This window comes from Heterodontus francisci, chromosome 4 (genome assembly GCF_036365525.1).
Source record: "Heterodontus francisci isolate sHetFra1 chromosome 4, sHetFra1.hap1, whole genome shotgun sequence".
In the NCBI taxonomy this organism is placed as follows: domain Eukaryota; kingdom Metazoa; phylum Chordata; class Chondrichthyes; order Heterodontiformes; family Heterodontidae; genus Heterodontus; species Heterodontus francisci.
Window position 1 is genome coordinate 210,259,601 of NC_090374.1, and position 24,824 is coordinate 210,284,424.

Sequence of the window (24,824 nt, forward strand, 5' to 3'; positions counted from 1 at the left end):
GTATCCCTCGCTGTCTCTCTCGCTATCTCCATAGCAGTCTCTCTCGCAGTCTCCCTCACAGTCTCCCTCGCTGTCTCCCTCGCAGTCTCTCTCGCAGTCTCTCTCGCAGTCTCTCTCGCAGTCTCTCTCGCAGTCTCTCTCGCAGTCTCTCTCGCAGTCTCTCTCGCAGTCTCCCTCGCAGTCTCCCTCGCTATCTCCCTCGCTGTCTCTCTCGTTGTCTCCCTCGCAGTCTCTCTCGCTTTCTCCCTCGCAGTCTCTCTCGCAGTCTCTCTCGCAGTCTCTCTCGCAGTCTCTCTCGCAGTCTCTCTCGCAGTCTCTCTCGCAGTCTCTCTCGCTTTCTCCCTCGCAGTCTCTCTCGCAGTCTCTCTCGTAGTCTCCCTCGCAGTTTCTCTCGCTGTCTCCCTCGCTGTCTCCCTCGCTGTCTCCCTCGCTGTCTCCCTCGCTGTCTCCCTCGCTGTCTCCCTCGCAGTCTCCCTCGCAGTCTCCCTCGCAGTCTCCCTCGCAGTCTCCCTCGCAGTCTCCCTCGCAGTCTCCCTCGCTGTCTCCCTCGCTGTCTCCCTCGCTGTCTCCCTCGCAGTCTCCCTCGCTGTCTCCCTCGCTGTCTCCCTCGCTGTCTCCCTCGCTGTCTCCCTCGCTGTCTCCCTCGCTGTCTCCCTCGCTGTCTCACGCGATCTCTCTCGCATTCTCTCTCGTTGTCTACCTCGCAGTCTCTATCGCTGTGTCCCTCGCAGTCTCTCTCACAGTCTCTCTCACAGTCTCTGTCGCTGTCTCTGTCGCTGTCTCTGTCGTTGTCTCTGTCGCTGTCTCCGTCGCTGTCTCCCTCGCTGTCTCCCTCGCCGTCGCCCTCGCCGTCTCCCTCGCAGTCACTCTCGCAGTCTCTCTCGCTGTATCCCTCGCTGTCTCTCTCGCTATCTCCATAGCAGTCTCTCTCGCAGTCTCCCTCACAGTCTCCCTCGCTGTCTCCCTCGCAGTCTCTCTCGCAGTCTCCCTCGCAGTCTCTCTCGCAGTCTCTCTCGCAGTCTCTCTCGCAGTCTCTCTCGCAGTCTCTCTCGCAGTCTCTCTCGCAGTCTCCCTCGCAGTCTCCCTCGCTGTCTCCCTCGCTGTCTCTCTCGTTGTCTCCCTCGCAGTCTCTCTCGCTTTCTCCCTCGCAGTCTCTCTCGCAGTCTCTCTCGCAGTCTCTCTCGCAGTCTCTCTCGCAGTCTCTCTCGCAGTCTCTCTCGCTTTCTCCCTCGCAGTCTCTCTCGCAGTCTCTCTCGTAGTCTCCCTCGTAGTCTCCCTCGCAGTTTCTCTCGCTGTCTCCCTCGCTGTCTCCCTCGCTGTCTCCCTCGCTGTCTCCCTCGCTGTCTCCCTCGCAGTCTCCCTCGCAGTCTCCCTCGCAGTCTCCCTCGCAGTCTCCCTCGCTGTCTCCCTCGCTGTCTCCCTCGCTGTCTCCCTCGCTGTCTCTCTCGCAGTCTCTCTCGCTGTCTCCCTCGCTGTCTCCCTCGCTGTCTCCCTCGCTGTCTCCCTCGCTGTCTCCCTCGCTGTCTCCCTCGCTGTCTCCCTCGCTGTCTCACGCGATCTCTCTCGCATTCTCTCTCGTTGTCTACCTCGCAGTCTCTATCGCTGTGTCCCTCGCAGTCTCTCTCACAGTCTCTCTCACAGTCTCTGTCGCTGTCTCTGTCGCTGTCTCCGTCGCTGTCTCTGTCGCTGTCTCCGTCGCTGTCTCCGTCGCTGTCTCCGTCGCTGTCTCCCTCGCTGTCTCCCTCGCTGTCTCCCTCGCAGTCTCTCTCGCAGTCTCTCTCGAAGTCTCTCTCGCAGACTCTCTCGCTGTCTCCCTCGCTGTCTCCCTCGCAGTCTCCCGCGCAGTCTCCCGCGCAGTCTCCCGCGCAGTCTCCCGCGCAGTCTCCCGCGCAGTCTCCCGCGCAGTCTCCCGCGCAGTCTCCCGCGCAGTCTCCCGCGCAGTCTCCCGCGCAGTCTCCCGCGCAGTCTCCCGCGCAGTCTCCCGCGCAGTCTCCCGCGCAGTCTCCCGCGCAGTCTCCCTCGCAGTCTCTCTCGCAGTCTCTCTCGCAGTCTCTCTCGCAGTCTCTCTCGCAGTCTCCCTCGCAGTCTCTCTCGCTTTCTCCCTCGCAGTCTCTCTCGCAGTCTCTCTCGCAGTCTCTCTCGCAGTCTCTCTCGCAGTTTCTCTCGCTGTCTCCCTCGCTGTCTCCCTCGCAGTCTCCCTCGCAGTCTCCCTCGCAGTCTCCCTCGCAGTCTCCCTCGCAGTCTCCCTCGCAGTCTCCCTCGCAGTCTCCCTCGCAGTCTCCCTCGCAGTCTCCCTCGCAGTCTCCCTCGCTGTCTCCCTCGCTGTCTCCCTCGCTGTCTCCCTCGCTGTCTCCCTCGCTGTCTCCCTCGCTGTCTCACGCGATCTCTCTCGCATTCTCACTCGTTGTCTACCTCGCAGTCTCTCTCGCTGTGTCCCTCGCAGTCTTTCTCACAGTCTCTGTCGCTGTCTCTGTCGCTGACTCTGTCGCTGTCTCCCTCGCTGTCTCCCTCGCTGTCTCCCTCGCAGTCTCCCTCGCAGTCTCCCTCGCAGTCTCCCTCGCAGTCTCCCTCGCAGTCTCCCTCGCAGTCTCCCTCGCAGTCTCTCTCGCAGTCTCTCTCGAAGTCTCTCTCGAAGTCTCTCTCGAAGTCTCTCTCGAAGTCTCTCTCGAAGTCTCTCTCGAAGTCTCTCTCGAAGTCTCTCTCGCTGTCTCCGTCGCTGTCTCCGTCGCTGTCTCCGTCGCTGTCTCCGTCGCTGTCTCCCTCGCTGTCTCCCTCGCTGTCTCCCTCGCTGTCTCCCTCGCTGTCTCCCTCGCAGTCTCCCTCGCAGTCTCTCTCGAAGTCTCTCTCGCTGTCTCTCTCGCTGTCTCTCTCGCTGTCTCTCTCGCTGTCTCTCTCGCTGTCTCTCTCGCTGTCTCCCTCGCTGTCTCCCTCGCTGTCTCCCTCGCTGTCTCCCTCGCTGTCTCCCTCGCTGTCTCCCTCGCTGACTCCCTCGCTGTCTCCCTCGCTCTCTCTCTCGCCGTCTCCCTCGCCGTCTCCCTCGCCGTCTCCCTCGCCGTCTCCCTCGCCGTCTCAATCGCCGTCTCCCTCGCATTCTCTCTCGCAATGTCTCTCGCTGTATCCCTCGCTGTCTCTCTCGCTATCTCCATAGCATTCTCTCTCGCTGTTTCTCTCGCTTTCTCCCTCGCAGTCTCTCTCGCTGTCTCCCTCGCAGTCTCTCTCGCTGTCTCCCTCGCAGTCTCTCTCGCTGTCTCCCTCGCAGTCTCTATCGCTGTCTCCCTCACAGTCTCCCTCGCAGTCTCTCTCGCTTTCTCCCTCGCTTTCTCCCTCGCTCTCTCCCTCGCAGACTCTCTCGCAGTCTCCCTCGCAGTCTCCCTCGCAGTCTTCCTCGCAGTCTCTCTCGCAGTCTCTCTCGCAGTCTCTCTCGCTTTCTCCCTCGCAGTCTCTCTCGCAGTCTCTCTCGTAGTCTCCCTCGCAGTTTCTCTCGCTGTCTCCCTCGCTGTCTCCCTCGCTGTCTCCCTCGCTGTCTCCCTCGCTGTCTCCCTCGCTGTCTCCCTCGCTGTCTCCCTCGCTGTCTCCCTCGCAGTCTCCCTCGCAGTCTCCCTCGCAGTCTCCCTCGCAGTCTCCCTCGCAGTCTCCCTCGCAGTCTCCCTCGCTGTCTCCCTCGCTGTCTCCCTCGCTGTCTCCCTCGCTGTCTCCCTCGCAGTCTCCCTCGCTGTCTCCCTCGCTGTCTCCCTCGCTGTCTCCCTCGCTGTCTCACGCGATCTCTCTCGCATTCTCTCTCGTTGTCTACCTCGCAGTCTCTATCGCTGTGTCCCTCGCAGTCTCTCTCACAGTCTCTCTCACAGTCTCTGTCGCTGTCTCTGTCGCTGTCTCTGTCGCTGTCTCTGTCGCTGTCTCCGTCGCTGTCTCCCTCGCTGTCTCCCTCGCCGTCGCCCTCGCCGTCTCCCTCGCAGTCACTCTCGCAGTCTCTCTCGCTGTATCCCTCGCTGTCTCTCTCGCTATCTCCATAGCAGTCTCTCTCGCAGTCTCCCTCACAGTCTCCCTCGCTGTCTCCCTCGCAGTCTCCCTCGCAGTCTCCCTCGCAGTCTCTCTCGCAGTCTCTCTCGCAGTCTCTCTCGCAGTCTCTCTCGCAGTCTCTCTCGCAGTCTCCCTCGCAGTCTCCCTCGCTATCTCCCTCGCTGTCTCTCTCGTTGTCTCCCTCGCAGTCTCTCTCGCTTTCTCCCTCGCAGTCTCTCTCGCAGTCTCTCTCGCAGTCTCTCTCGCAGTCTCTCTCGCAGTCTCTCTCGCAGTCTCTCTCGCAGTCTCTCTCGCAGTCTCTCTCGCAGTCTCTCTCGCTTTCTCCCTCGCAGTCTCTCTCGCAGTCTCTCTCGTAGTCTCCCTCGCAGTTTCTCTCGCTGTCTCCCTCGCTGTCTCCCTCGCTGTCTCCCTCGCTGTCTCCCTCGCTGTCTCCCTCGCTGTCTCCCTCGCAGTCTCCCTCGCAGTCTCCCTCGCAGTCTCCCTCGCAGTCTCCCTCGCAGTCTCCCTCGCAGTCTCCCTCGCAGTCTCCCTCGCTGTCTCCCTCGCTGTCTCCCTCGCTGTCTCCCTCGCTGTCTCTCTCGCAGTCTCTCTCGCAGTCTCCCTCGCTGTCTCCCTCGCTGTCTCCCTCGCTGTCTCCCTCGCTGTCTCCCTCGCTGTCTCCCTCGCTGTCTCCCTCGCTGTCTCACGCGATCTCTCTCGCATTCTCTCTCGTTGTCTACCTCGCAGTCTCTATCGCTGTGTCCCTCGCAGTCTCTCTCACAGTCTCTCTCACAGTCTCTGTCGCTGTCTCTGTCGCTGTCTCCGTCGCTGTCTCCGTCGCTGTCTCCCTCGCTGTCTCCCTCGCTGTCTCCCTCGCAGTCTCTCTCGCAGTCTCTCTCGAAGTCTCTCTCGCAGACTCTCTCGCTGTCTCCCTCGCTGTCTCCCTCGCAGTCTCCCGCGCAGTCTCCCGCGCAGTCTCCCGCGCAGTCTCCCGCGCAGTCTCCCGCGCAGTCTCCCGCGCAGTCTCCCGCGCAGTCTCCCTCGCAGTCTCTCTCGCAGTCTCTCTCGCAGTCTCTCTCGCAGTCTCTCTCGCAGTCTCTCTCGCTTTCTCCCTCGCAGTCTCTCTCGCAGTCTCTCTCGCAGTCTCTCTCGCAGTCTCTCTCGCAGTCTCTCTCGCAGTCTCTCTCGCAGTCTTCCTCGCAGTTTCTCTCGCTGTCTCCCTCGCTGTCTCCCTCGCTGTCTCCCTCGCTGTCTCCCTCGCAGTCTCCCTCGCAGTCTCCCTCGCAGTCTCCCTCGCAGTCTCCCTCGCAGTCTCCCTCGCAGTCTCCCTCGCAGTCTCCCTCGCAGTCTCCCTCGCAGTCTCCCTCGCAGTCTCCCTCGCAGTCTCCCTCGCAGTCTCCCTCGCTGTCTCCCTCGCTGTCTCCCTCGCTGTCTCCCTCGCTGTCTCCCTCGCTGTCTCCCTCGCTGTCTCACGCGATCTCTCTCGCATTCTCTCTCGTTGTCTACCTCGCAGTCTCTCTCGCTGTGTCCCTCGCAGTCTATCTCACAGTCTCTGTCGCTGTCTCTGTCGCTGACTCTGTCGCTGTCTCCCTCGCTGTCTCCCTCGCTGTCTCCCTCGCAGTCTCCCTCGCAGTCTCCCTCGCAGTCTCCCTCGCAGTCTCCCTCGCAGTCTCCCTCGCAGTCTCTCTCGCAGTCTCTCTCGCAGTCTCTCTCGAAGTCTCTCTCGAAGTCTCTCTCGAAGTCTCTCTCGAAGTCTCTCTCGAAGTCTCTCTCGCTGTCTCCGTCGCTGTCTCCGTCGCTGTCTCCGTCGCTGTCTCCGTCGCTGTCTCCGTCGCTGTCTCCGTCGCTGTCTCCCTCGCTGTCTCCCTCGCTGTCTCCCTCGCTGTCTCCCTCGCTGTCTCCCTCGCTGTCTCCCTCGCAGTCTCCCTCGCAGTCTCTCTCGAAGTCTCTCTCGCTGTCTCTCTCGCTGTCTCTCTCGCTGTCTCTCTCGCTGTCTCTCTCGCTGTCTCTCTCGCTGTCTCCCTCGCTGTCTCCCTCGCTGTCTCCCTCGCTGTCTCCCTCGCTGTCTCCCTCGCTGACTCCCTCGCTGTCTCCCTCGCTCTCTCTCTCGCCGTCTCCCTCGCCGTCTCCCTCGCCGTCTCCCTCGCCGTCTCCCTCGCCGTCTCAATCGCCGTCTCCCTCGCATTCTCTCTCGCAATGTCTCTCGCTGTATCCCTCGCTGTCTCTCTCGCTATCTCCATAGCATTCTCTCTCGCTGTTTCTCTCGCTTTCTCCCTCGCAGTCTCTCTCGCTGTCTCCCTCGCAGTCTCTCTCGCTGTCTCCCTCGCAGTCTCTCTCGCTGTCTCCCTCGCAGTCTCTATCGCTGTCTCCCTCGCAGTCTCCCTCGCAGTCTCTCTCGCTTTCTCCCTCGCTTTCTCCCTCGCTCTCTCCCTCGCAGACTCTCTCGCAGTCTCCCTCGCAGTCTCCCTCGCAGTCTTCCTCGCAGTCTTCCTCGCAGTCTCCCTCGCAGTCTCCCTCGCAGTCTCCCTCGCAGTCTCCCTCGCAGTCTCCCTCGCAGTCTCCCTCGCAGTCTCCCTCGCAGTCTCCCTCGCAGTCTTCCTCGCTGTCTCCCTCGCTGTCTCCCTCGCTGTCTCCCTCGCTGTCTCCCTCGCTGTCTCCCTCGCAGTCTCCCTCGCAGTCTCCCTCGCAGTCTCCCTCGCAGTCTCCCTCGCAGTCTCCCTCGCAGTCTCCCTCGCAGTCTCCTTCGCAGTCTCCTTCGCAGTCTCCTTCGCAGTCTCCCTCGCTGTCTCCCTCGCTGTCTCCCTCGCTGTCTCCCTCGCTGTCTCCCTCGCTGTCTCCCTCGCTGTCTCCCTCGCTGTCTCCCTCGCTGTCTCCCTCGCTGTCTCCCTCGCTGTCTCCCTCGCTGTCTCCCTCGCTGTCTCTCTCGCTGTCTCCCTCGAAGTCACCCTGGATGTCTCTCTCGCAGTCTCTCTCGCATTCTCTCTCGATGTCTCTCTCGATGTCTCTCTCGTTGTCTCCCTCTCAGTCTCCCTCTCAGTCTCCCTCACAGTCTCCCTCGCTGTCTCCCTCGCCGTCTCCCTCGCAGTCACTCTCGCTGTCTCTCTCGCTATCTCCATAGCAGTCTCTCTTGCAGTCTCCCTCACAGTCTCCCTCGCTGTCTCCCTCACAGTCTCTCTCGCAGTCTCTCTCGCTATCTCCCTCGCTATCTCCCTCGCTATCTCCCTCGCTGTCTCTCTCGCTGTCTCTCTCGCTGTCTCCCTTGCAGTCTCCCTCGCAGTCTCTCTCGCTTTCTCCCTCGCTGTCTCCCTCGCTGTCTCCCTCGCTGTCTCTCTCGAAGTCTCTCTCGCTGTCTCTCTCGCTGTCTCTCTCGCTGTCTCTCTCGCTGTCTCTCTCGCTGTCTCTCTCGCTGTCTCTCTCGCTGTCTCTCTCGCTGTCTCCCTCGCTGTCTCCCTCGCTGTCTCCCTCGCTGTCTCCCTCGCTGTCTCCCTCGCTGTCTCCCTCGCTGTCTCCCTCGCTGACTCCCTCGCTGTCTACCTCGCTCTCTCTCTCGCCGTCTCCCTCGCCGTCTCCCTCGCCGTCTCAATCGCTGTCTCCCTCGCATTCTCTCTCGCAATGTCTCTCGCTGTATCCCTCGCTGTCTCTCTCGCTATCTCCATAGCATTCTCTCTCGCTGTTTCTCTCGCTTTCTCCCTCGCAGTCTCTCTCGCTGTCTCCCTCGCAGTCTCTCTCGCTGTCTCCCTCGCAGTCTCTCTCGCTGTCTCCCTCGCAGTCTCTATCGCTGTCTCCCTCGCAGTCTCCCTCGCAGTCTCTCTCGCTTTCTCCCTCGCTTTCTCCCTCGCTTTCTCCCTCGCTCTCTCCCTCGCAGACTCTCTCGCAGACTCTCTCGCAGTCTCCCTCGCAGTCTCCCTCGCAGTCTCCCTCGCAGTCTCCCTCGCAGTCTCCCTCGCAGTCTCCCTCGCAGTCTTCCTCGCAGTCTTCCTCGCTGTCTCCCTCGCTGTCTCCCTCGCTGTCTCCCTCGCAGTCTCCCTCGCAGTCTCCCTCGCAGTCTCCCTCGCAGTCTCCCTCGCAGTCTCCCTCGCAGTCTCCCTCGCAGTCTCCCTCGCAGTCTCCCTCGCTGTCTCCCTCGCTGTCTCCCTCGCTGTCTCCCTCGCTGTCTCTCTCGCTGTCTCCCTCGAAGTCACCCTGGATGTCTCTCTCGCAGTCTCTCTTGCATTCTCTCTCGATGTCTCTCTCGTTGTCTCCCTCGCTGTCTCCCTCTCAGTCTCCCTCTCAGTCTCCCTCGCTGTCTCCCTCACAGTCTCCCTCGCAGTCTCTCTCGAAGTCTTTCTCGCCGTCGCCCTCGCCGTCTCCCTCGCAGTCACTCTCGCTGTCTCTCTCGCTGTATCCCTCGCTGTCTCTCTCGCTATCTCCATAGCAGTCTCTCTTGCAGTCTCCCTCACAGTCTCCCTCGCTGTCTCCCTCACAGTCTCTCTCGCAGTCTCTCTCGCTATCTCCCTCGCTATCTCCCTCGCTGTCTCTCTCGCTGTCTCTCTCGCTGTCTCCCTTGCAGTCTCCCTCGCAGTCTCTCTCGCTTTCTCCCTCGCTTTCTCCCTCGCAGTCTCTCTCGCTTTCTCCCTCGCAGTCTCTCTCGCAGTCTCTCTCGCAGTCTCTCTCGCAGTCTCTCTCGCAGTCTCTCTCGCAGTCTCTCTCGCAGTCTCTCTCGCAGTCTCTCTCGCTGTCTCCCTCGTTGTCTCCCTCGCTGTCTCACACGATCTCTCTCGCATTCTCTCTCGTTGTCTCCCTCGCAGTCTCTCTCGCTGTGTCCCTCGCAGTCTCTCTCACAGTCTCTGTCGCTGTCTCCCTCGCTGTCTCCCTCGCTGTCTCCCTCGCTGTCTCCCTCGCTGTCTCCCTCGCTGTCTCCCTCGCTGTCTCCCTCGCTGTCTCCCTCGCTGTCTCCCTTGCTGTCTCCCTCGCTGTCTCCCTCGCTGTCTCCCTCGCTGTCTCCCTCGCTGTCTCCCTCGCTGTCTCCCTCGCTGTCTCCCTCGCTGTCTACCTCGCTGTCTACCTCGCTGTCTCCCTCGCTGTCTCCCTCGCTGTCTCCCTCGCTGTCTCCCTCGCTGTCTCCCTCGCTGTCTCCCTCGCTGTCTCTCTCGCCGTCTCCCTCGCCGTCTCAATCGCTGTCTCCCTCGCATTCTCTCTCGCAGTGTCTCTCGCTGTATCCCTCGCTGTCTCTCTCGCTATCTCCATAGCAGTCTCTCTCGCAGTTTCTCTCGCTTTCTCCCTCGCAGTCTCTCTCGCTGTCTCCCTCACAGTCTCACTCGCAGTCTCTCTTGCTGTCTCTCTCGCTGTCTCCCTCGCATTCTCTCTCGCAGTGTCTCTCGCTGTATCCCTCGCTGTCTCTCTCGCTATCTCCATAGCAGTCTCTCTCGCAGTTTCTCTCGCTTTCTCCCTCGCAGTCTCTCTCGCTGTCTCCCTCACAGTCTCACTCGCAGACTCTCTTGCTGTCTCTCTCGCTGTCTCCCTCGCTGTCTCCCTCACAGTCTCTCTCGCTGTCTCTCTCGCTGTCTCCCTCGCTCTCTCCCTCGAGGTCTCTCTCACAGTCTCTCTCGCTGACTCCCTCGCAGTTTCTATCGCTGTCTCCCTCGCCGTCTCCCTCGCAGTCACTCTCGCTGTCTCTCTCGCTGTATCCCTCGCTGTCTCTCTCGCTATCTCCATAGCAGTCTCTCTCGCAGTCTCCCTCACAGTCTCCCTCGCTGTCTCCCTCGCTGTCTCCCTCACAGTCTGTATCGCAGTCTCTCTCGCAGTCTCTCTCGCAGTCTCTCTCGCAGTCTCTCTCGCAGTCTCTCTCGCAGTCTCTCTCGCAGTCTCTCTCGCTATCTCCCTCGCTGTCTCCCTCGCTGTCTCCCTCGCTGTCTCCCTCGCTGTCTCCCTCGCTGTCTCCCTCGCTGTCTCCCTCGCTGTCTCCCTCGCTGTCTCCCTCGCTGTCTCTCTCGCTGTATCTCTCGCTGTCTCCCTTGCAGTCTCCCTCGCAGTCTCTCTCGCTTTCTCCCTCGCTTTCTCCCTCGCAGTCTTCTCGCTTTCTCCCTCGCAGTCTCTCTCGCTGTCTCTCTCGCAGTCTCCCTCACTGTCTCCCTCGCTGTCTCCCTCGCTGTCTCACACGATCTCTCTCGCATTCTCTCTCGTTGTCTCCCTCGCAGTCTCTCTCGCTGTGTCCCTCGCAGTCTCTCTCACAGTCTCTGTCGCTGTCTCTGTCGCTGTCTCCCTCGCTGTCTCCCTCGCTGTCTCCCTCGCTGTCTCCCTCGCTGTCTCCCTCGCTGTCTCCCTCGCTGTCTCCCTCGCTCTCTCTCTCGCCGTCTCCCTCGCCGTCTCAATCGCTGTCTCACACGATCTCTCTCACATTCTCTCTCGTTGTCTCCCTCGCAGTCTCTCTCGCTGTGTCCCTCGCAGTCTCTCTCACAGTCTCTGTCGCTGTCTCCCTCGCTGTCTCCCTCGCTGTCTCCCTCGCTGTCTACCTCGCTGTCTACCTCGCTGTCTACCTCGCTGTCTCCCTCGCTGTCTCCCTCGCTGTCTCCCTCGCTGTCTCCCTCGCTGTCTACCTCGCTGTCTCCCTCGCTGTCTCCCTCGCTGTCTCCCTCGCTGTCTCCCTCGCTGTCTCCCTCGCCGTCTCCCTCGCCGTCTCCCTCGCCGTCTCCCTCGCCGTCTCTCTCGCTCTCTCTCTCGCCGTCGCCCTCGCCATCTCCCTCGCCGTCTCCCTCGCAGTCACTCTCGCAGTCTCTCTTGCTGTATCCCTCGCTGTCTCTCTCGCTGTCTCCCTCGCAGTCTCCCTCACAGTCTCCCTCACAGTCTCCCTCACAGTCTCCCTCGCTGTCTCCCTCGCAGTCTCTCTCGCAGTCTCTCTCGCTATCTCCCTCGCTATCTCCCTCGCTATCTCCCTCGCTGTCTCTCTTGCAGTCTCCCTTGCAGTCTCCCTCGCAGTCTCTCTCGCTTTCTCCCTCGCAGTCTCTCTCGCAGTCTCTCTCGCAGTCTCTCTCGCTTTCTCCCTCGCAGTCTCCCTCGCAGTCTCTCTCGCAGTTTCTCTCGCAGTCTCTCTCGCAGTCTGCCTCGCTGTCTCCCTCGCTGTCTCCCTCGCTGTCTCCCTCGCTGTCTCCCTCGCTGTCTCCCTCGCAGTCTCTCTCGCAGTCTCCCTCGCAGTCTCCCTCGCAGTCTCCCTCGCAGTCTCCCTCGCAGTCTCCCTCGCAGTCTCCCTCGCTGTCTCCCTCGCTGCCTCCCTCGCAGTCTCTCTCGAAGTCTCTCTCGCTGTCTACCTCGCTGTCTACCTCGCTGTCTCCCTCGCTGTCACCCTCGCTTTCTCCCTCGCTTTCTCCCTCGCTTTCTCCCTCGCTTTCTCCCTCGCTTTCTCCCTCGCTGTCTCCCTCGCTGTCTCCCTCGCTGTCTCCCTCGCTGTCTCCCTCGCTGTCTCCCTCGCTGTCTCCCTCGCAGTTTCTATCGCTGTCTCCCTCGCCGTCTCCCTCGCAGTCACTCTCGCTGTCTCTCTCGCTGTATCCCTCGCTGTCTCTCTCGCTATCTCCATAGCAGTCTCTCTCGCAGTCTCCCTCACAGTCTCCCTCACAGTCTCCCTCGCTGTCTCCCTCGCAGTCTCCCTCGCAGTCTCCCTCGCAGTCTCCCTCGCAGTCTCTCTCGCAGTCTCTCTCGCTGTCTCTCTCGCTGTCTCCCTTGCAGTCTCCCTCGCAGTCTCTTTCGCTTTCTCCCTCGCTTTCTCCCTCGCAGTCTTCTCGCTTTCTCCCTCGCATTCTCTCTCGCTGTCTCTCTCGCATTCTCTCTCGTTGTCTCCCTCGCAGTCTCTCTCGCTGTGTCCCTCGCAGTCTCTCTCACAGTCTCTGTCGCTGTCTCTGTCGCTGTCTCCCTCGCTGTCTCCCTCGCTGTCTCCCTCGCTGTCTCCCTCGCTGTCTCCCTCGCTGTCTCCCTCGCTGTCTCCCTCGCTGTCTCCCTCGCTGTCTCCCTCGCTGTCTACCTCGCTGTCTACCTCGCTGTCTACCTCGCTGTCTACCTCGCTGTCTCCCTCGCTGTCTCCCTCGCTGTCTCCCTCGCTCTCTCTCTCGCCGTCTCCCTCGCCGTCTCAATCGCTGTCTCACACGATCTCTCTCGCATTCTCTCTCGTTGTCTCCCTCGCAGTCTCTCTCGCTGTGTCCCTCGCAGTCTCTCTCACAGTCTCTGTCGCTGTCTCTGTCGCTGTCTCCCTCGCTGTCTCCCTCGCTGTCTCCCTCGCTGTCTCCCTCGCTGTCTCCCTCGCTGTCTCCCTCGCTGTCTCCCTCGCTGTCTCCCTCGCTGTCTCCCTCGCTGTCTCCCTCGCCGTCTCCCTCGCCGTCTCCCTCGCAGTCTCTCTCGCTCTCTCTCTCGCCGTCGCCCTCGCCGTCTCCCTCGCCGTCTCCCTCGCAGTCACTCTCGCAGTCTCTCTTGCTGTATCCCTCGCTGTCTCTCTCGCTGTCTCCATAGCAGTCTCCCTCACAGTCTCCCTCACAGTCTCCCTCACAGTCTCCCTCGCTGTCTCTCTCGCAGTCTCTCTCGCAGTCTCTCTCGCTATCTCCCTCGCTGTCTCCCTCGCTGTCTCTCTTGCAGTCTCCCTTGCAGTCTCCCTTGCAGTCTCCCTTGCAGTCTCCCTCGCAGTCTCTCTCGCTTTCTCCCTCGCAGTCTCTCTCGCAGTCTCCCTCGCAGTCTCTCTCGCTTTCTCCCTCGCAGTCTCCCTCGCAGTCTCTCTCGCAGTTTCTCTCGCAGTTTCTCTCGCAGTCTCTCTCGCAGTCTGCCTCGCAGTTTCTCTCGCTGTCTCCCTCGCTGTCTCCCTCGCTGTCTCTCTCGCAGTCTCCCTCGCAGTCTCCCTCGCAGTCTCCCTCGCAGTCTCCCTCGCAGTCTCCCTCGCAGTCTCCCTCGCAGTCTCCCTCGCAGTCTCCCTCGCTGTCTCCCTCGCTGTCTCCCTCGCTGTCTCCCTCGCTGTCTCCCTCGCTGTCTCACGCGATCTCTCTCGCATTCTCTCTCGTTGTCTCCCTCGCAGTTTCTCTCGCTGTGTCCCTCGCAGTCTCTCTCACAGTCTCTGTCGCTGTCTCTGTCGCTGTCTCTGTCGCTGTCTCCCTCGCTGTCTCCCTCGCTGCCTCCCTCGCAGTCTCTCTCGAAGTCTCTCTCGCTGTCTACCTCGCTGTCTCCCTCGCTGTCTCCCTCGCTGTCTCCCTCGCTGTCTCCCTCGCTGTCTCCCTCGCTGTCTCCCTCGCTGTCTCCCTCGCTGTCTCCCTCGCTGTCTCACTCGCTTTCTCCCTCGCTTTCTCCCTCGCTTTCTCCCTCGCTTTCTCCCTCGCTTTCTCCCTCGCTTTCTCCCTCGCTGTCTCCCTCGCTGTCTCCCTCGCTGTCTCCCTCGCTGTCTCCCTCGCTGTCTCCCTCGCTGTCTCCCTCGCTGTCTCCCTCGCTCTCTCCCTCGCCGTCTCCCTCGCCGTCTCCCTCGCCGTCTCCCTCGCCGTCTCCCTCGCCGTCTCCCTCGCCGTCTCCCTCGCCGTCTCCCTCGCCGTCTCCCTCGCCGTCTCAATCGCCGTCTCAATCGCTGTCTCCCTCGCATTCTCTCTCGCAGTGTCTCTCGCTGTATCCCTCGCTGTCTCTCTCGCTATCTCCATAGCAGTCTCTCTCGCAGTTTCTCTCGTTTCCTCCCTCGCAGTCTCTCTCGCTGTCTCCCTCACAGTCTCTCTCGCTGTCTCTCTCACTGTCTCCCTCGCTGTCTCCCTCACAGTCTCCCTCGCTGTCTCCCTCGCTGTCTCCCTCGCTGTCTCCCTCGAGGTCTCTCTCACAGTCTCTCACGCAGTCTCTCTCGCTGTCTCTCTCGCTGTCTCTCTCGCTGTCTCTCTCACTGACTCCCTCGCTGTCTCTATCGCTGTCTCTATCGCTGTCTCCCTCGCAGTCTCTCTCGCTTTCTCTCTCGCAGTCTCTCTCGCAGTCTCTCTCGCAGTCTCTCTCGCAGTCTCTCTCGCAGTCTCCCTCGCAGTCTCCCTCGCAGTCTCCCTCGCTGTCTCCCTCGCTGTCTCCCTCGCTGTCTCCCTCGCTGTCTCTCTCGCTGTCTCGCTCGCTGTCTCTCTCGCTGTCTCCCTCGCTGTCTCCCTCGCTGTCTCCCTCGCAGTCTCCCTCAATATCCCTCTCGCAGTCTCCCTCGCAGTCTCCCTCGCAGTCTCCCTCGCAGTCTCCCTCGCAGTCTGTCTCGCAGTCTGTCTCGCAGTCTGTCTCGCAGTCTGTCTCGCAGTCTGTCTCGCAGTCTGTCTCGCAGTCTGTCTCGCAGTCTGTCTCGCAGTCTGTCTCGCAGTCTGTCTCGCAGTCTGTCTCGCAGTCTGTCTCGCAGTCTGCCTCGCAGTCTGCCTCGCAGTCTCTCTCGCTGTCTCTCTCGCTGTCTCCCTCGCTGTTTCCCTCACAGTCTCTCTCGCTGTCTCCCTCGCAGTCTCTCTCAAAGTCGCTCTCGCTTTCTCCCTCGCTGTCTCTCTCGCAGTCCTTCTCGCATTCTCTCTCGCTGTCTCCAGCGCTGTCTCCCTCGCTGTTTCCCTCACAGTCTCTCTCGCTGTCTCCCTCGCAGTCTCTCTCAAAGTCGCTCTCGCTTTCTCCCTCGCTGTCTCTCTCGCAGTCCTTCTCGCATTCTCTCTCGCTGTCTCCAGCGCTGTCTCCCTCGCTGTCTCCCGAGCTGTCTCCGTCACTGTCTCCCACGCAGTCTCTCTCGCTGTCTCTCACGCGCTCTCTCTCGCAGTCTCTCTCGCTGTCTCCCTCGCAGTCTCTCTCGCAGTCTCTCTCGCAGTCTCTCTCGCAGTCTCTCTCGCAGTCTCTCTCGCAGTCTCTCTCGCAGTCTCTCTCGATGTCTCCCTCGCTGTCTCACACGATCTCTCTCGCATTCTCTCTCGTTGTCTCCCTCGCAGTCTCTCTCGCTGTGTCCCTCGCAGTCTCTCTCACAGTCTCTGTCGCTGTCTCCCTCGCTGTCTCCCTCGCTGTCTCCCTCGCTGTCTCCCTCGCTGTCTCCCTCGCTGTCTCCCTCGCTGTCTCCCTCGCTGTCTACCTCGCTGTCTCCCTCGCTGTCTCCCTCGCTCTCTTTCTCGCCGTCTCAATCGCTGTCTCCCTCGCATTCTCTCTCGCATTCTCTCTCGCAGTGTCTCTCGCTGTCTCTCTCGCTGTCTCTCTCGCTGTCTCTCTCGCTGTCTCCATAGCAGTCTCCCTCACAGTCTCCCTCACAGTCTCCCTCACAGTCTCCCTCACAGTCTCCCTCGCTGTCTCCCTCACAGTCTCCCTCGCAGTCTCCCTCGCAGTCTCTCTCGCAGTCTCTCTCGCAGTCTCTCTCGCAGTCTCTCTCGCAGTCTCTCTCGCAGTCTCTCTCGCAGTCTCTCTCGCAGTCTCTCTCGCTATCTCCCTCGCTTTCTCTCTTGCAGTCTCCCTCGCAGTCTCTCTCGCTTTCTCCCTCGCAGTCTCTCTCGCAGTCTCCCTCGCAGTCTCTCTCGCAGTCTCCCTCGCAGTCTCTCTCGCTTTCTCCCTCGCAGTCTCTCTCGCAGTCTCTCTCGCAGTCTCTCTCGCAGTCTCTATCGCAGTCTCTCTCGCAGTCTTCCTCGCAGTTTCTCTCGCTGTCTCCCTCGCTGTCTCCCTCGCTGTCTCCCTCGCTGTCTCCCTCGCTGTCTCCCTCGCTGTCTCCCTCGCTGTCTCCCTCGCAGTCTCCCTCGCAGTCTCCCTCGCAGTCTCCCTCGCTGTCTCCCTCGCTGTCTCCCTCGCTGTCTCACGCGATCTCTCTCGCATTCTCTCTCGTTGTCTCCCTCGCAGTTTCTCTCGCTGTGTCCCTCGCAGTCTCTGTCGCTGTCTCTGTCGCTGTCTCTGTCGCTGTCTCTGTCGCTGTCTCTGTCGCTGTCTCTGTCGCTGTCTCTGTCGCTGTCTCTGTCGCTGTCTCCCTCGCTGCCTCCCTCGCAGTCTCTCTCGAAGTCTCTCTCGCTGTCTCCCTCGCTGTCTCCCTCGCTGTCTCCCTCGCTGTCTCCCTCGCTGTCTCCCTCGCTCTCTCCCTCGCTGTCTCCCTCGCTCTCTCCCTCGCTCTCTCCCTCGCTGTCTCCCTCGCTCTCTCCCTCGCTCTCTCCCTCGCTCTCTCTCTCGCTCTCTCTCTCGCCGTCTCCCTCGCCGTCTCAATCGCTGTCTCCCTCGCATTCTCTCTCGCAGTGTCTCTCGCTGTATCCCTCGCTGTCTCTCTCGCTATCTCCATAGCAGTCTCTCTCGCAGTTTCTCTCGCTTTCTCCCTCGCAGTCTCTCTCGCTGTCTCCCTCACAGTCTCTCTCGCTGTCTCTCTCGCTGTCTCCCTCGCAGTCTCCCTCGCAGTCTCCCTCGCAGTCTCTCTCGCTGTCTACCTCGCTGTCTACCTCGCTGTCTACCTCGCTGTCTTCCTCGCTGTCTTCCTCGCTGTCTCCCTCGCTGTCTCCCTCGCTGTCTCCCTCGCTGTCTCCCTCGAGGTCTCTCTCGAGGTCTCTCTCGAGGTCTCTCTCGCAGTCTCTCTCGCAGTCTCTCTCGCAGTCTCTCTCGCTGTCTCTCTCGCTGTCTCTCTCGCTGACTCCCTCGCAGTTTCTATCGCTGTCTCCCTCGCAGTCTCTCTCGCTTTCTCCCTCGCAGTCTCCCTCGCAGTCTCCCTCGCAGTCTCCCTCGCAGTCTCCCTCGCAGTCTCTCTCGCAGTCTCTCTCGCTATCTCCCGCGCTATCTCCCTTGCTATCTCCCTCGCTGTCTCTCTCGCTGTCTCCCTTGCAGTCTCCCTCGCTGTCTCACTTGCAGTCTCCCTCGCTGTCTCCCTTGCAGTCTCCCTCGCAGTCTCTCTCGCTTTCTCCCTCGCAGTCTCTCTCGCAGTCTCTCTCGCAGTCTCTCTCGCAGTCTCTCTCGCAGTCTCTCTCGCAGTCTCTCTCGCAGTCTCTCTCGCAGTCTCTCTCGCTGTCTCTCTCGCAGTCTCTCTCGCTGTCTCTCTCGCAGTCTCTCTCGCAGTCTCTCTCGCAGTCTCTCTCGCAGTCTCTCTCGCAGTCTCTCTCGCAGTCTCTCTCGCAGTCTCTCTCGCAGTCTCTCTCGCAGTCTCTCTCGCAGTCTCCCTCGCTGCCTCCCACGCTGTCTCCCACGCTGTCTCCCACGCTGTCTCCCTCGCAGTCTCCCTCGCAGTCTCTCTTGCAGTCTCTCTTGCAGTCTCTCTTGCAGTCTCTCTTGCAGTCTCTCTTGCTGTCTCTATTGCTGTCTCCCTCGCTGTGTCTCTCGCTGTCTCCCTCGCTGTCTCACACGATCTCTCTCGCATTCTCTCTCGTTGTCTCCCTCGCAGTCTCTCTCGCAGTCTCTATTGCTGTCTCTGTCGCTGTCTCCCTCGCTGTCTCCCTCGCTGTCTCCCTCGCTGTCTCCCTCGCTGTCTCCCTCGCTGTCTCCCTCGCTGTCTCCCTCGCTGTCTCCCTCGCTGTCTCCCTCGCTGTCTCCCTCGCTGTCTCCCTCGCTGCCTCCCTCGCTGCATCCCTCGCAGTCTCCCTCGCAGTCTCCCTCGCAGTCTCCCTCGCAGTCTCCCTCGCAGTCTCCCTCGCAGTCTCCCTCGCAGTCTCTCTCGATGTCTCTCTCGCTGTCTACCTCGCTGTCTCCCTCGCTGTCTCCCTCGCTGTCTCCCTCGCTGTCTCCCTCGCTGTCTCCCTCGCTCTCTCCCTCGCTCTCTCCCTCGCTCTCTCCCTCGCTCTCTCCCTCGCTCTCTCCCTCGCTCTCTCCCTCGCTCTCTCCCTCGCTCTCTCCCTCGCTCTCTCCCTCGCTCTCTCCCTCGCTCTCTCCCTCGCTCTCTCCCTCGCTCTCTCCCTCGCTCTCTCCCTCGCTCTCTCCCTCGCTCTCTCCCTCGCTCTCTCTCTCGCCGTCTCAATCGCTGTCTCCCTCGCATTCTCTCTCGCTATCTCCATAGCAGTCTCTCTCGCAGTTTCTCTCGCTTCCTCCCTCGCAGTCTCTCTCGCTGTCTCCCTCGCTGTCTCCCTCACAGTCTCTCTCGCTGTCTCCCTCGCTTTCTCCCTCGAGGTCTCTCTCGCAGTCTCTCTCGCAGTCTCTCTCACTGTCTCTCTCACTGTCTCTCTCACTGACTCCCTCGCTGTCTCTATCGCTGTCTCTATCGCTGTCTCCCTCGCAGTCTCTCTCGCAGTCTCTCTCGCTTTCTCTCTCGCTTTCTCCCTCGCTCTCTCCCTCGCAGTCTCTCTCGCAGTCTCTCTCGCAGTCTCCCTCGCAGTCTCCCTCGCAGTCTCCCTCGCAGTCTCCCTCGCAGTCTCCCTCGCAGTCTCCCTCGCAGTCTCCCTCGCTGTCTCCCTCGCTGTCTCCCTCGCTGTCTCTCTCGCTGTCTCTCTCGCTGTCTCCCTCGCTGTCTCCCTCGCAGTCTCCCTCGCAGTCTCCCTCAATATTCCTCTCGCAGTCTCTCTCGCATTCTCTCTCGCAGTCTCCCTCGCAGTCTCCCTCGCAGTCTCCCTCGCAGTCTCCCTCGCAGTCTCCCTCGCAGTCTCCCTCGCAGTCTCCCTCGCAGTCTCCCTCGCAGTCTGTCTCGCAGTCTGTCTCGCAGTCTCTCTCGCAGTCTCTCTCGCAGTCTCCCTCGCATTCTCCCTCGCAGTCTCCCTCGCAGTCTCTCTCGCTGTCTCCCTCGCTGTTTCCCTCACAGTCTCTCTCGCTGTCTCCCTCGCAGTCTCTCTCGAAGTCGCTCTCGCTTTCTCCCTCGCTGTCTCTCTCGCTGTCTCTCTCGCAGTCCTTCTCGCATTCCCTCTCGCTGTCTCCCTCGCTGTCTCCCTCGCTGTCTCCCTCGCTGTCTCCCTCGCTGTCTCCCTCGCTGTCTCCCTCGCAGTCTCCCTCGCAGTCTCTCTCGCAGTCTCTCTCGCAGTCTCTCTCGCAGTCTCTCTCGCAGTCTCCCTCGCTGTCTCCCTCGCTGTCTCCCTCGCTGTCTCCCTCGCTGTCTCCCTCGCTGTCTCCCTCGCTGTCTCCCTCGCTGTCTCCCTCGCCGTCTCCCTCGCAGTCACTCTGTATCCCCCGCTATCTCTCGCGCTATCTCCATAGTAGTCTCTCTCACTGTCTCCCTTGCTGTCTCCCTTGCTGTCTCCCTTGCTGTCTCCCTCGCTGTCTGTCTCTGTCGCTGTCTCTGTCGCTGTCTCTGTCGCTGTCTCTGTCGCTGTCTCTGTCGCTGTCTCTGTCGCTGTCTCCCTCGCCGTCTCCCTCGCCGTCTCCCTCGCCGTCTCCCTCGCCGTCTCCCTCGCCGTCTCCCTCGCCGTCTCCCTCGCCGTCTCCCTCGCCGTCTCCCTCGCCGTCTCCCTCGTCGTCTCCCTCGTCGTCTCCCTCGTCGTCTCCCTCGTCGTCTCCCTCGCAGTCTCTCTCGCAGTCTCCCTCGCTGTCTCCCTCGCTGTCTCCCTCGCTGTCTCCCTCGCCGTCTCCCTCGCAGTCACTCTGTATCCCCCGCTATCTCTCGCGCTATCTCCATAGCAGTCTCTCTCACTGTCTCCCTTGCTGTCTCCCTTGCTGTCTCCCTCGCTGTCTGTCTCTGTCGCTGTCTCTGTCGCTGTCTCTGTCGCCGTCTCTGTCGCTGTCTCCCTCGCTGTCTCCCTCGCTGTCTCCCTCGCTGTCTCCCTCGCTGTCTCCCTCGCCGTCTCCCTCGCCGTCTCCCTCGCCGTCTCCCTCGCCGTCTCCCTCGCCGTCTCCCTCGCCGTCTCCCTCGCCGTCTCCCTCGCCGTCTCCCTCGCCGTCTCCCTCGTCGTCTCCCTCGCCGTCTCCCTCGCCGTCTCCCTCGCCGTCTCCCTCGCCGTCTCCCTCGCCGTCTCCCTCGCCGTCTCCCTCGCCGTCTCCCTCGCCGTCTCCCTCGCCGTCTCCCTCGCAGTCTCCCTCGCAGTCTCTCTCGCTGTCTCTCTCGCTGTCTCTCTCGCTGTCTCTCTCGCTGTCTCTCTCAATGTACTCTCGCTGTCTCCCTCGCTGTCTCCCTCGCTGTCTCCCTCGCTGTCTCCCTCGCTGTCTCCCTCGCTGTCTCCCTCGCTGTCTCCCTCGCTGTCTCCCTCGCTGTCTCCCTCGCTGTCTCCCTCGCGGTCTCCCTCGCGGTCTCTCTCGCAGACTGTCTCGCTATCTGTCTCGCAGTCTCTCACCGCCTCCCACGCCGTCTCCCACGCCGTCTCCCACGCCGTCTCCCACGCCGTCTCTCTCGCAGTCTCTCTCGCCGTCTTCCTCGCAGTCTCTCTCGCTGTCTCTCTCGCTGCCTCCCTCGCTGCCTCCCTCGCTGCCTCCCTCGCTGCCTCCCTCGCTGCCTCCCTCGCTGCCTCCCTCGCTGCCTCCCTCGCTGCCTCCCTCGCTGTCTCCCCAGCAGTCGCTCTCGCAGTCTCTCTCGCAGTCTCTCTCGCTGTCTCCCTCGCTGTCTCCCTCGCTGTCTCCCTCGCTGTCTCCCTCGCTGTCTCCCTCGCTGTCTCCCTCGCTGTCTCCCTCGCTGTCTCCCTCGCTGTCTCCCTCGCAGACTGTCTCGCTATCTGTCTCGCAGTCTCTCACCGCCTCCCACGCCGTCTCCCACGCCGTCTCCCACGCCGTCTCCCACGCCGTCTCCCACGCCGTCTCCCTCGCCGTCTCCCTCGCCGTCTCCCTCGCTGTCTCACGCGATCTCTCTCGCATTCTCTCTCGTCGTCTCCCTCGCAGTTTCTCTCGCTGTGTCCCTTGCAGTCTCTCTCACAGTCTCTGTCGCAGTCTCTGTCGCTGTCTCTCTCGCTGTCTCTCTCGCTGTCTCCCTCGCAGTCTCCCTCGCAGTCTCTCTCGAAGTATCTCTCGAAGTCTCTCTCGAAGTCTCCCTCGCTGTCTCCCTCGCTGTCTCCCTCGCTGTCTCCCTCGCTGTCTCCCTCGCTGTCTCCCTCGCTGTCTCCCTCACTGTCTCCCTCACTGTCTCCCTCACTGTCTCCCTCACTGTCTCCCTCGCAGTCTCTCTCGCAGTCTCTCTCGCTGTCTCCCTCGCTGTCTTCCTCGCTGTCTTCCTCGCTGTCTTCCTCGCTGTCTTCCTCGCTGTCTTCCTCGCTGTCTTCCTCGCTGTCTTCCTCGCTGTCTTCCTCGCTCTCTCTCTCGCCGTCTCCCTCGCCGTCTCAATCGCTGTCTCCCTCGCAGTCTCTCTCGCAGTTTCTCTCGCTGTCTCCCTCACAGTCTCTCTCGCTGTCTCTCTCGCTGTCTCCCTCACTGTCTCCCTCGCAGTCTCCCTCGCAGTCTCCCTCGCAGTCTCCCTCGCAGTCTCCCTCGCAGTCTCCCTCGCAGTCTCCCTCGCAGTCTCCCTCGCAGTCTCTCTCGCTGTCTTCCTCGCTGTCTTCCTCGCTGTCTTCCTCGCTGTCTTCCTCGCTGTCTCTCTCGCTGTCTTCCTCGCTGTCTTCCTCGCTGTCTCCCTCGCTGTCTCCCTCGCTGTCTCCCTCGAGGTCTCTCTCACAGTCTCTCTCGCAGTCTCTCTCGCAGTCTCTCTCGCAGTCTCTCTCGCAGTCTCTCTCGCAGTCTCTCTCGCAGTCTCTCTCGCTGTCTCTCTCGCAGTTTCTATCGCAGTCTCTCTCGCAGTCTCTCTCGCAGTCTCTCTCGCTATCTCCCGCGCTATCTCCCTTGCTATCTCCCTTGCTGTCTCTCTCGCTGTCTCCCTTGCAGTCTCCCTCGCAGTCTCTCTCGCTTTCTCCCTCGCTTTCTCCCTCGCAGTCTCCCTCGCAGTCTCTCTCGCAGTCTCTCTCGCAGTCTCTCTCGCAGTCTCTCTCGCAGTCTCTCTCGCAGTCTCTCTCGCAGTCTCTCTCGCAGTCTCTCTCGCAGTCTCTCTCGCAGTCTCTCTCGCAGTCTCTCTCGCAGTCTCTCTCGCTGTCTCCCTCGCTGCCTCCCACGCTGTCTCCCACGCTGTCTCCCACGCTGTCTCCCACGCTGTCTCCCACGCTGTCTCCCACGCTGTCTCCCACGCTGTCTCCCACGCTGTCTCCCACGCTGTCTCCCACGCTGTCTCCCACGCTGTCTCCCACGCTGTCTCCCACGCTGTCTCCCACGCTGTCTCCCACGCTGTCTCCCACGCTGTCTCCCACGCTGTCTCCCACGCTGTCTCCCACGCTGTCTCCCTCGCTGTCTCTATTGCTGTCTCCCTCGCTGTGTCTCTCGCTCTCTCTCTCGCAGTCTCCCTCGCTGTTTCCCTCGCTGTCTCCCTCGCTGTCTCCCTCGCTGTCTCACACGATCTCTCTCGCATTCTCTCTCGTTGTCTTCCTCGCAGTCTCTCTCACAGTCTCTATTGCTGTCTCTGTCGCTGTCTCTGTCGCTGTCTCTGTCGCTGTCTCCCTCGCTGTCTCCCTCGCTGTCTCCCTCGCTGTCTCCCTCGCTGTCTCCCTCGCTGTCTCCCTCGCTGTCTCCCTCGCTGTCTCCCTCGCTGCCTCCCTCGCTGCCTCCCTCGCTGCATCCCTCGCAGTCTCCCTCGCAGTCTCCCTCGCAGTCTCCCTCGCAGTCTCCCTCGCAGTCTCCCTCGCAGTCTCCCTCGCAGTCTCCCTCGCAGTCTCTCTCGATGTCTCTCTCGCTGTCTACCTCGCTGTCTCCCTCGCTGTCTCCCTCGCTGTCTCCCTCCCTGTCTCCCTCGCTGTCTCCCTCGCTGTCTCCCTCGCTCTCTCCCTCGCTCTCTCCCTCGCTCTCTCCCTCGCTCTCTCCCTCGCTCTCTCCCTCGCTCTCTCCCTCGCTCTCTCCCTCGCTCTCTCCCTCGCTCTCTCCCTCGCTCTCTCCCTCGCTCTCTCCCTCGCTCTCTCCCTCGCTCTCTCCCTCGCTCTCTCCCTCGCTCTCTCCCTCGCTCTCTCCCTCGCTCTCTCCCTCGCTCTCTCCCTCGCTCTCTCCCTCGCTGTCTCAATCGCTGTCTCCCTCGCAGTGTCTCTCGCTGTATCCCTCGCTGTCTCTCTCGCTATCTCCATAGCAGTCTCTCTCGCAGTTTCTCTCGCTTCCTCCCTCGCAGTCTCTCTCGCTGTCTCCCTCACAGTCTCTCTCGCTGTCTCTCTCACTGTCTCCCTCGCTGTCTCCCTCACAGTCTCTCTCGCTGTCTCCCTCGAGGCCTCTCTCGCAGTCTCTCTCGCTCTCTCCCTCGCAGTCTCTCTCGCAGTCTCTCTCGCAGTCTCTCTCGCAGTCTCTCTCGCAGTCTCCCTCGCTGTCTCCCTCGCTGTCTCCCTCGCTGTCTCCCTCGCTGTCTCCCTCGCTGTCTCTCTCGCTGTCTCCCTCGCTGTCTCCCTCGCTGTCTCCCTCGCTGTCTCCCTCGCTGTCTCCCTCGCTGTCTCCCTCGCAGTCTCCCTCAATATCCCTCTCGCAGTCTCTCTCGCAGTCTCTCTCGCAGTCTCTCTCGCAGTCTCTCTCGCAGTCTCTCTCGCAGTCTCACTCGCAGTCTCTCTCGCAGTCTCACTCGCAGTCTCACTCGCAGTCTCACTCGCAGTCTCACTCGCAGTCTCCCTCGCTGTTTCCCTCACAGTCTCTCTCGCTGTCTCCCTCGCAGTCTCTCTCGAAGTCGCTCTCGCTTTCTCCCTCGCTGTCTCTCTCGCAGTCCTTCTCGCATTCTCTCTCGCTGTCTCCAGCGCTGTCTCCCTCGCTGTCTCCCGAGCTGTCTCCGTCACTGTCTCCCTCGCAGTCTCTCTCGCTGTCTCCCTCGCTGTCTCCCTCGCAGTCTCTCTCGCTGTCTCTCTCGCTGTCTCCCTCGCAGTCTCCCTCGCAGTCTCTCTCGCTGTCTCTCTCGCTGTCTCTCTCGCTGTCTCTCTCGCTGTCTCTCTCGCTGTCTCTCTCGCTGTCTCTCTCGCTGTCTCCCTTGCTGTCTCCCTTGCTGTCTCCCTCGCTGTGTCCCTCGCTGTGTCCCTCGCTGTGTCCCTCGCTGTGTCCCTCGCTGTGTCCCTCGCTGTGTCCCTCGCTGTGTCCCTCGCTGTGTCCCTCGCTGTCTCTCTCGCTGTCTCTCTCGCAGTCTCTCTCGCAGTCTCTCTCGCAGTCTCTCTCGCAGTCTCTCTCGCAGTCTCTCTCGCAGTCTCTCTCGCAGTCTCTCTCGCAGTCTCTCTCGCAGTCTCTCTCGCAGTCTCTCGCAGTCTCTCTCGATGTCTCCCTCGCTGTCTCCCTCGCTGTCTCCCTCGCCGTCTCCCTCGTAGTCACTCTGTATCCCCCGCTATCTCTCGCGCTATCTCCATAGCAGTCTCTCTCACTGTCTCCCTTGCTGTCTCTGTCTCTGTCTCTGTTGCTGTCTCTGTCGCTGTCTCCCTTGCTGTCTCTGTCGCTGTCTCTGTCGCTGTCTCTGTCGCTGTCTCCGTCGCCGTCTCCCTCGCCGTCTCCCTCGCCGTCTCCCTGGCCGTCTCCCTGGCCGTCTCCCTGGCCGTCTCCCTGGCCGTCTCCCTGGCCGTCTCCCTGGCCGTCTCCCTGGCCGTCTCCCTGGCCGTCTCCCTCGCTGTCTCCCTCGCTGTCTCCCTCGCTGTCTCCCTCGCCGTCTCCCTCGCCGTCTCCCTCGCCGTCTCCCTCGCCGTCTCTCTCGCAGTCTCTCTCACAGTCTCTCTCGCCGTCTTCCTCGCCGTCTTCCTCGCCGTCTCCCTCGCCGTCTCCCTCGCTGTCTCCCTCGCTGCCTCCCTCGCTGTCTCCCCAGCAGTCGCTCTCGCAGTCTCTCTCGCAGTCTCTCTCGCAGTCTCTCTCGCTGTCTCCCTCGCTGTCTCCCTCGCTGTCTCCCTCGCTGTCTCCCTCGCTGTCTCCCTCGCTGTCTCCCTCGCCGTCTCCCTCGCCGTCTCCCTCGCTGTCTCCCTCGCTGTCTCACGCGATCTCTCTCGCATTCTCTCTCGTTGTCTCCCTCGCAGTTTCTCTCGCTGTGTCCCTTGCAGTCTCTCTCACAGTCTCTG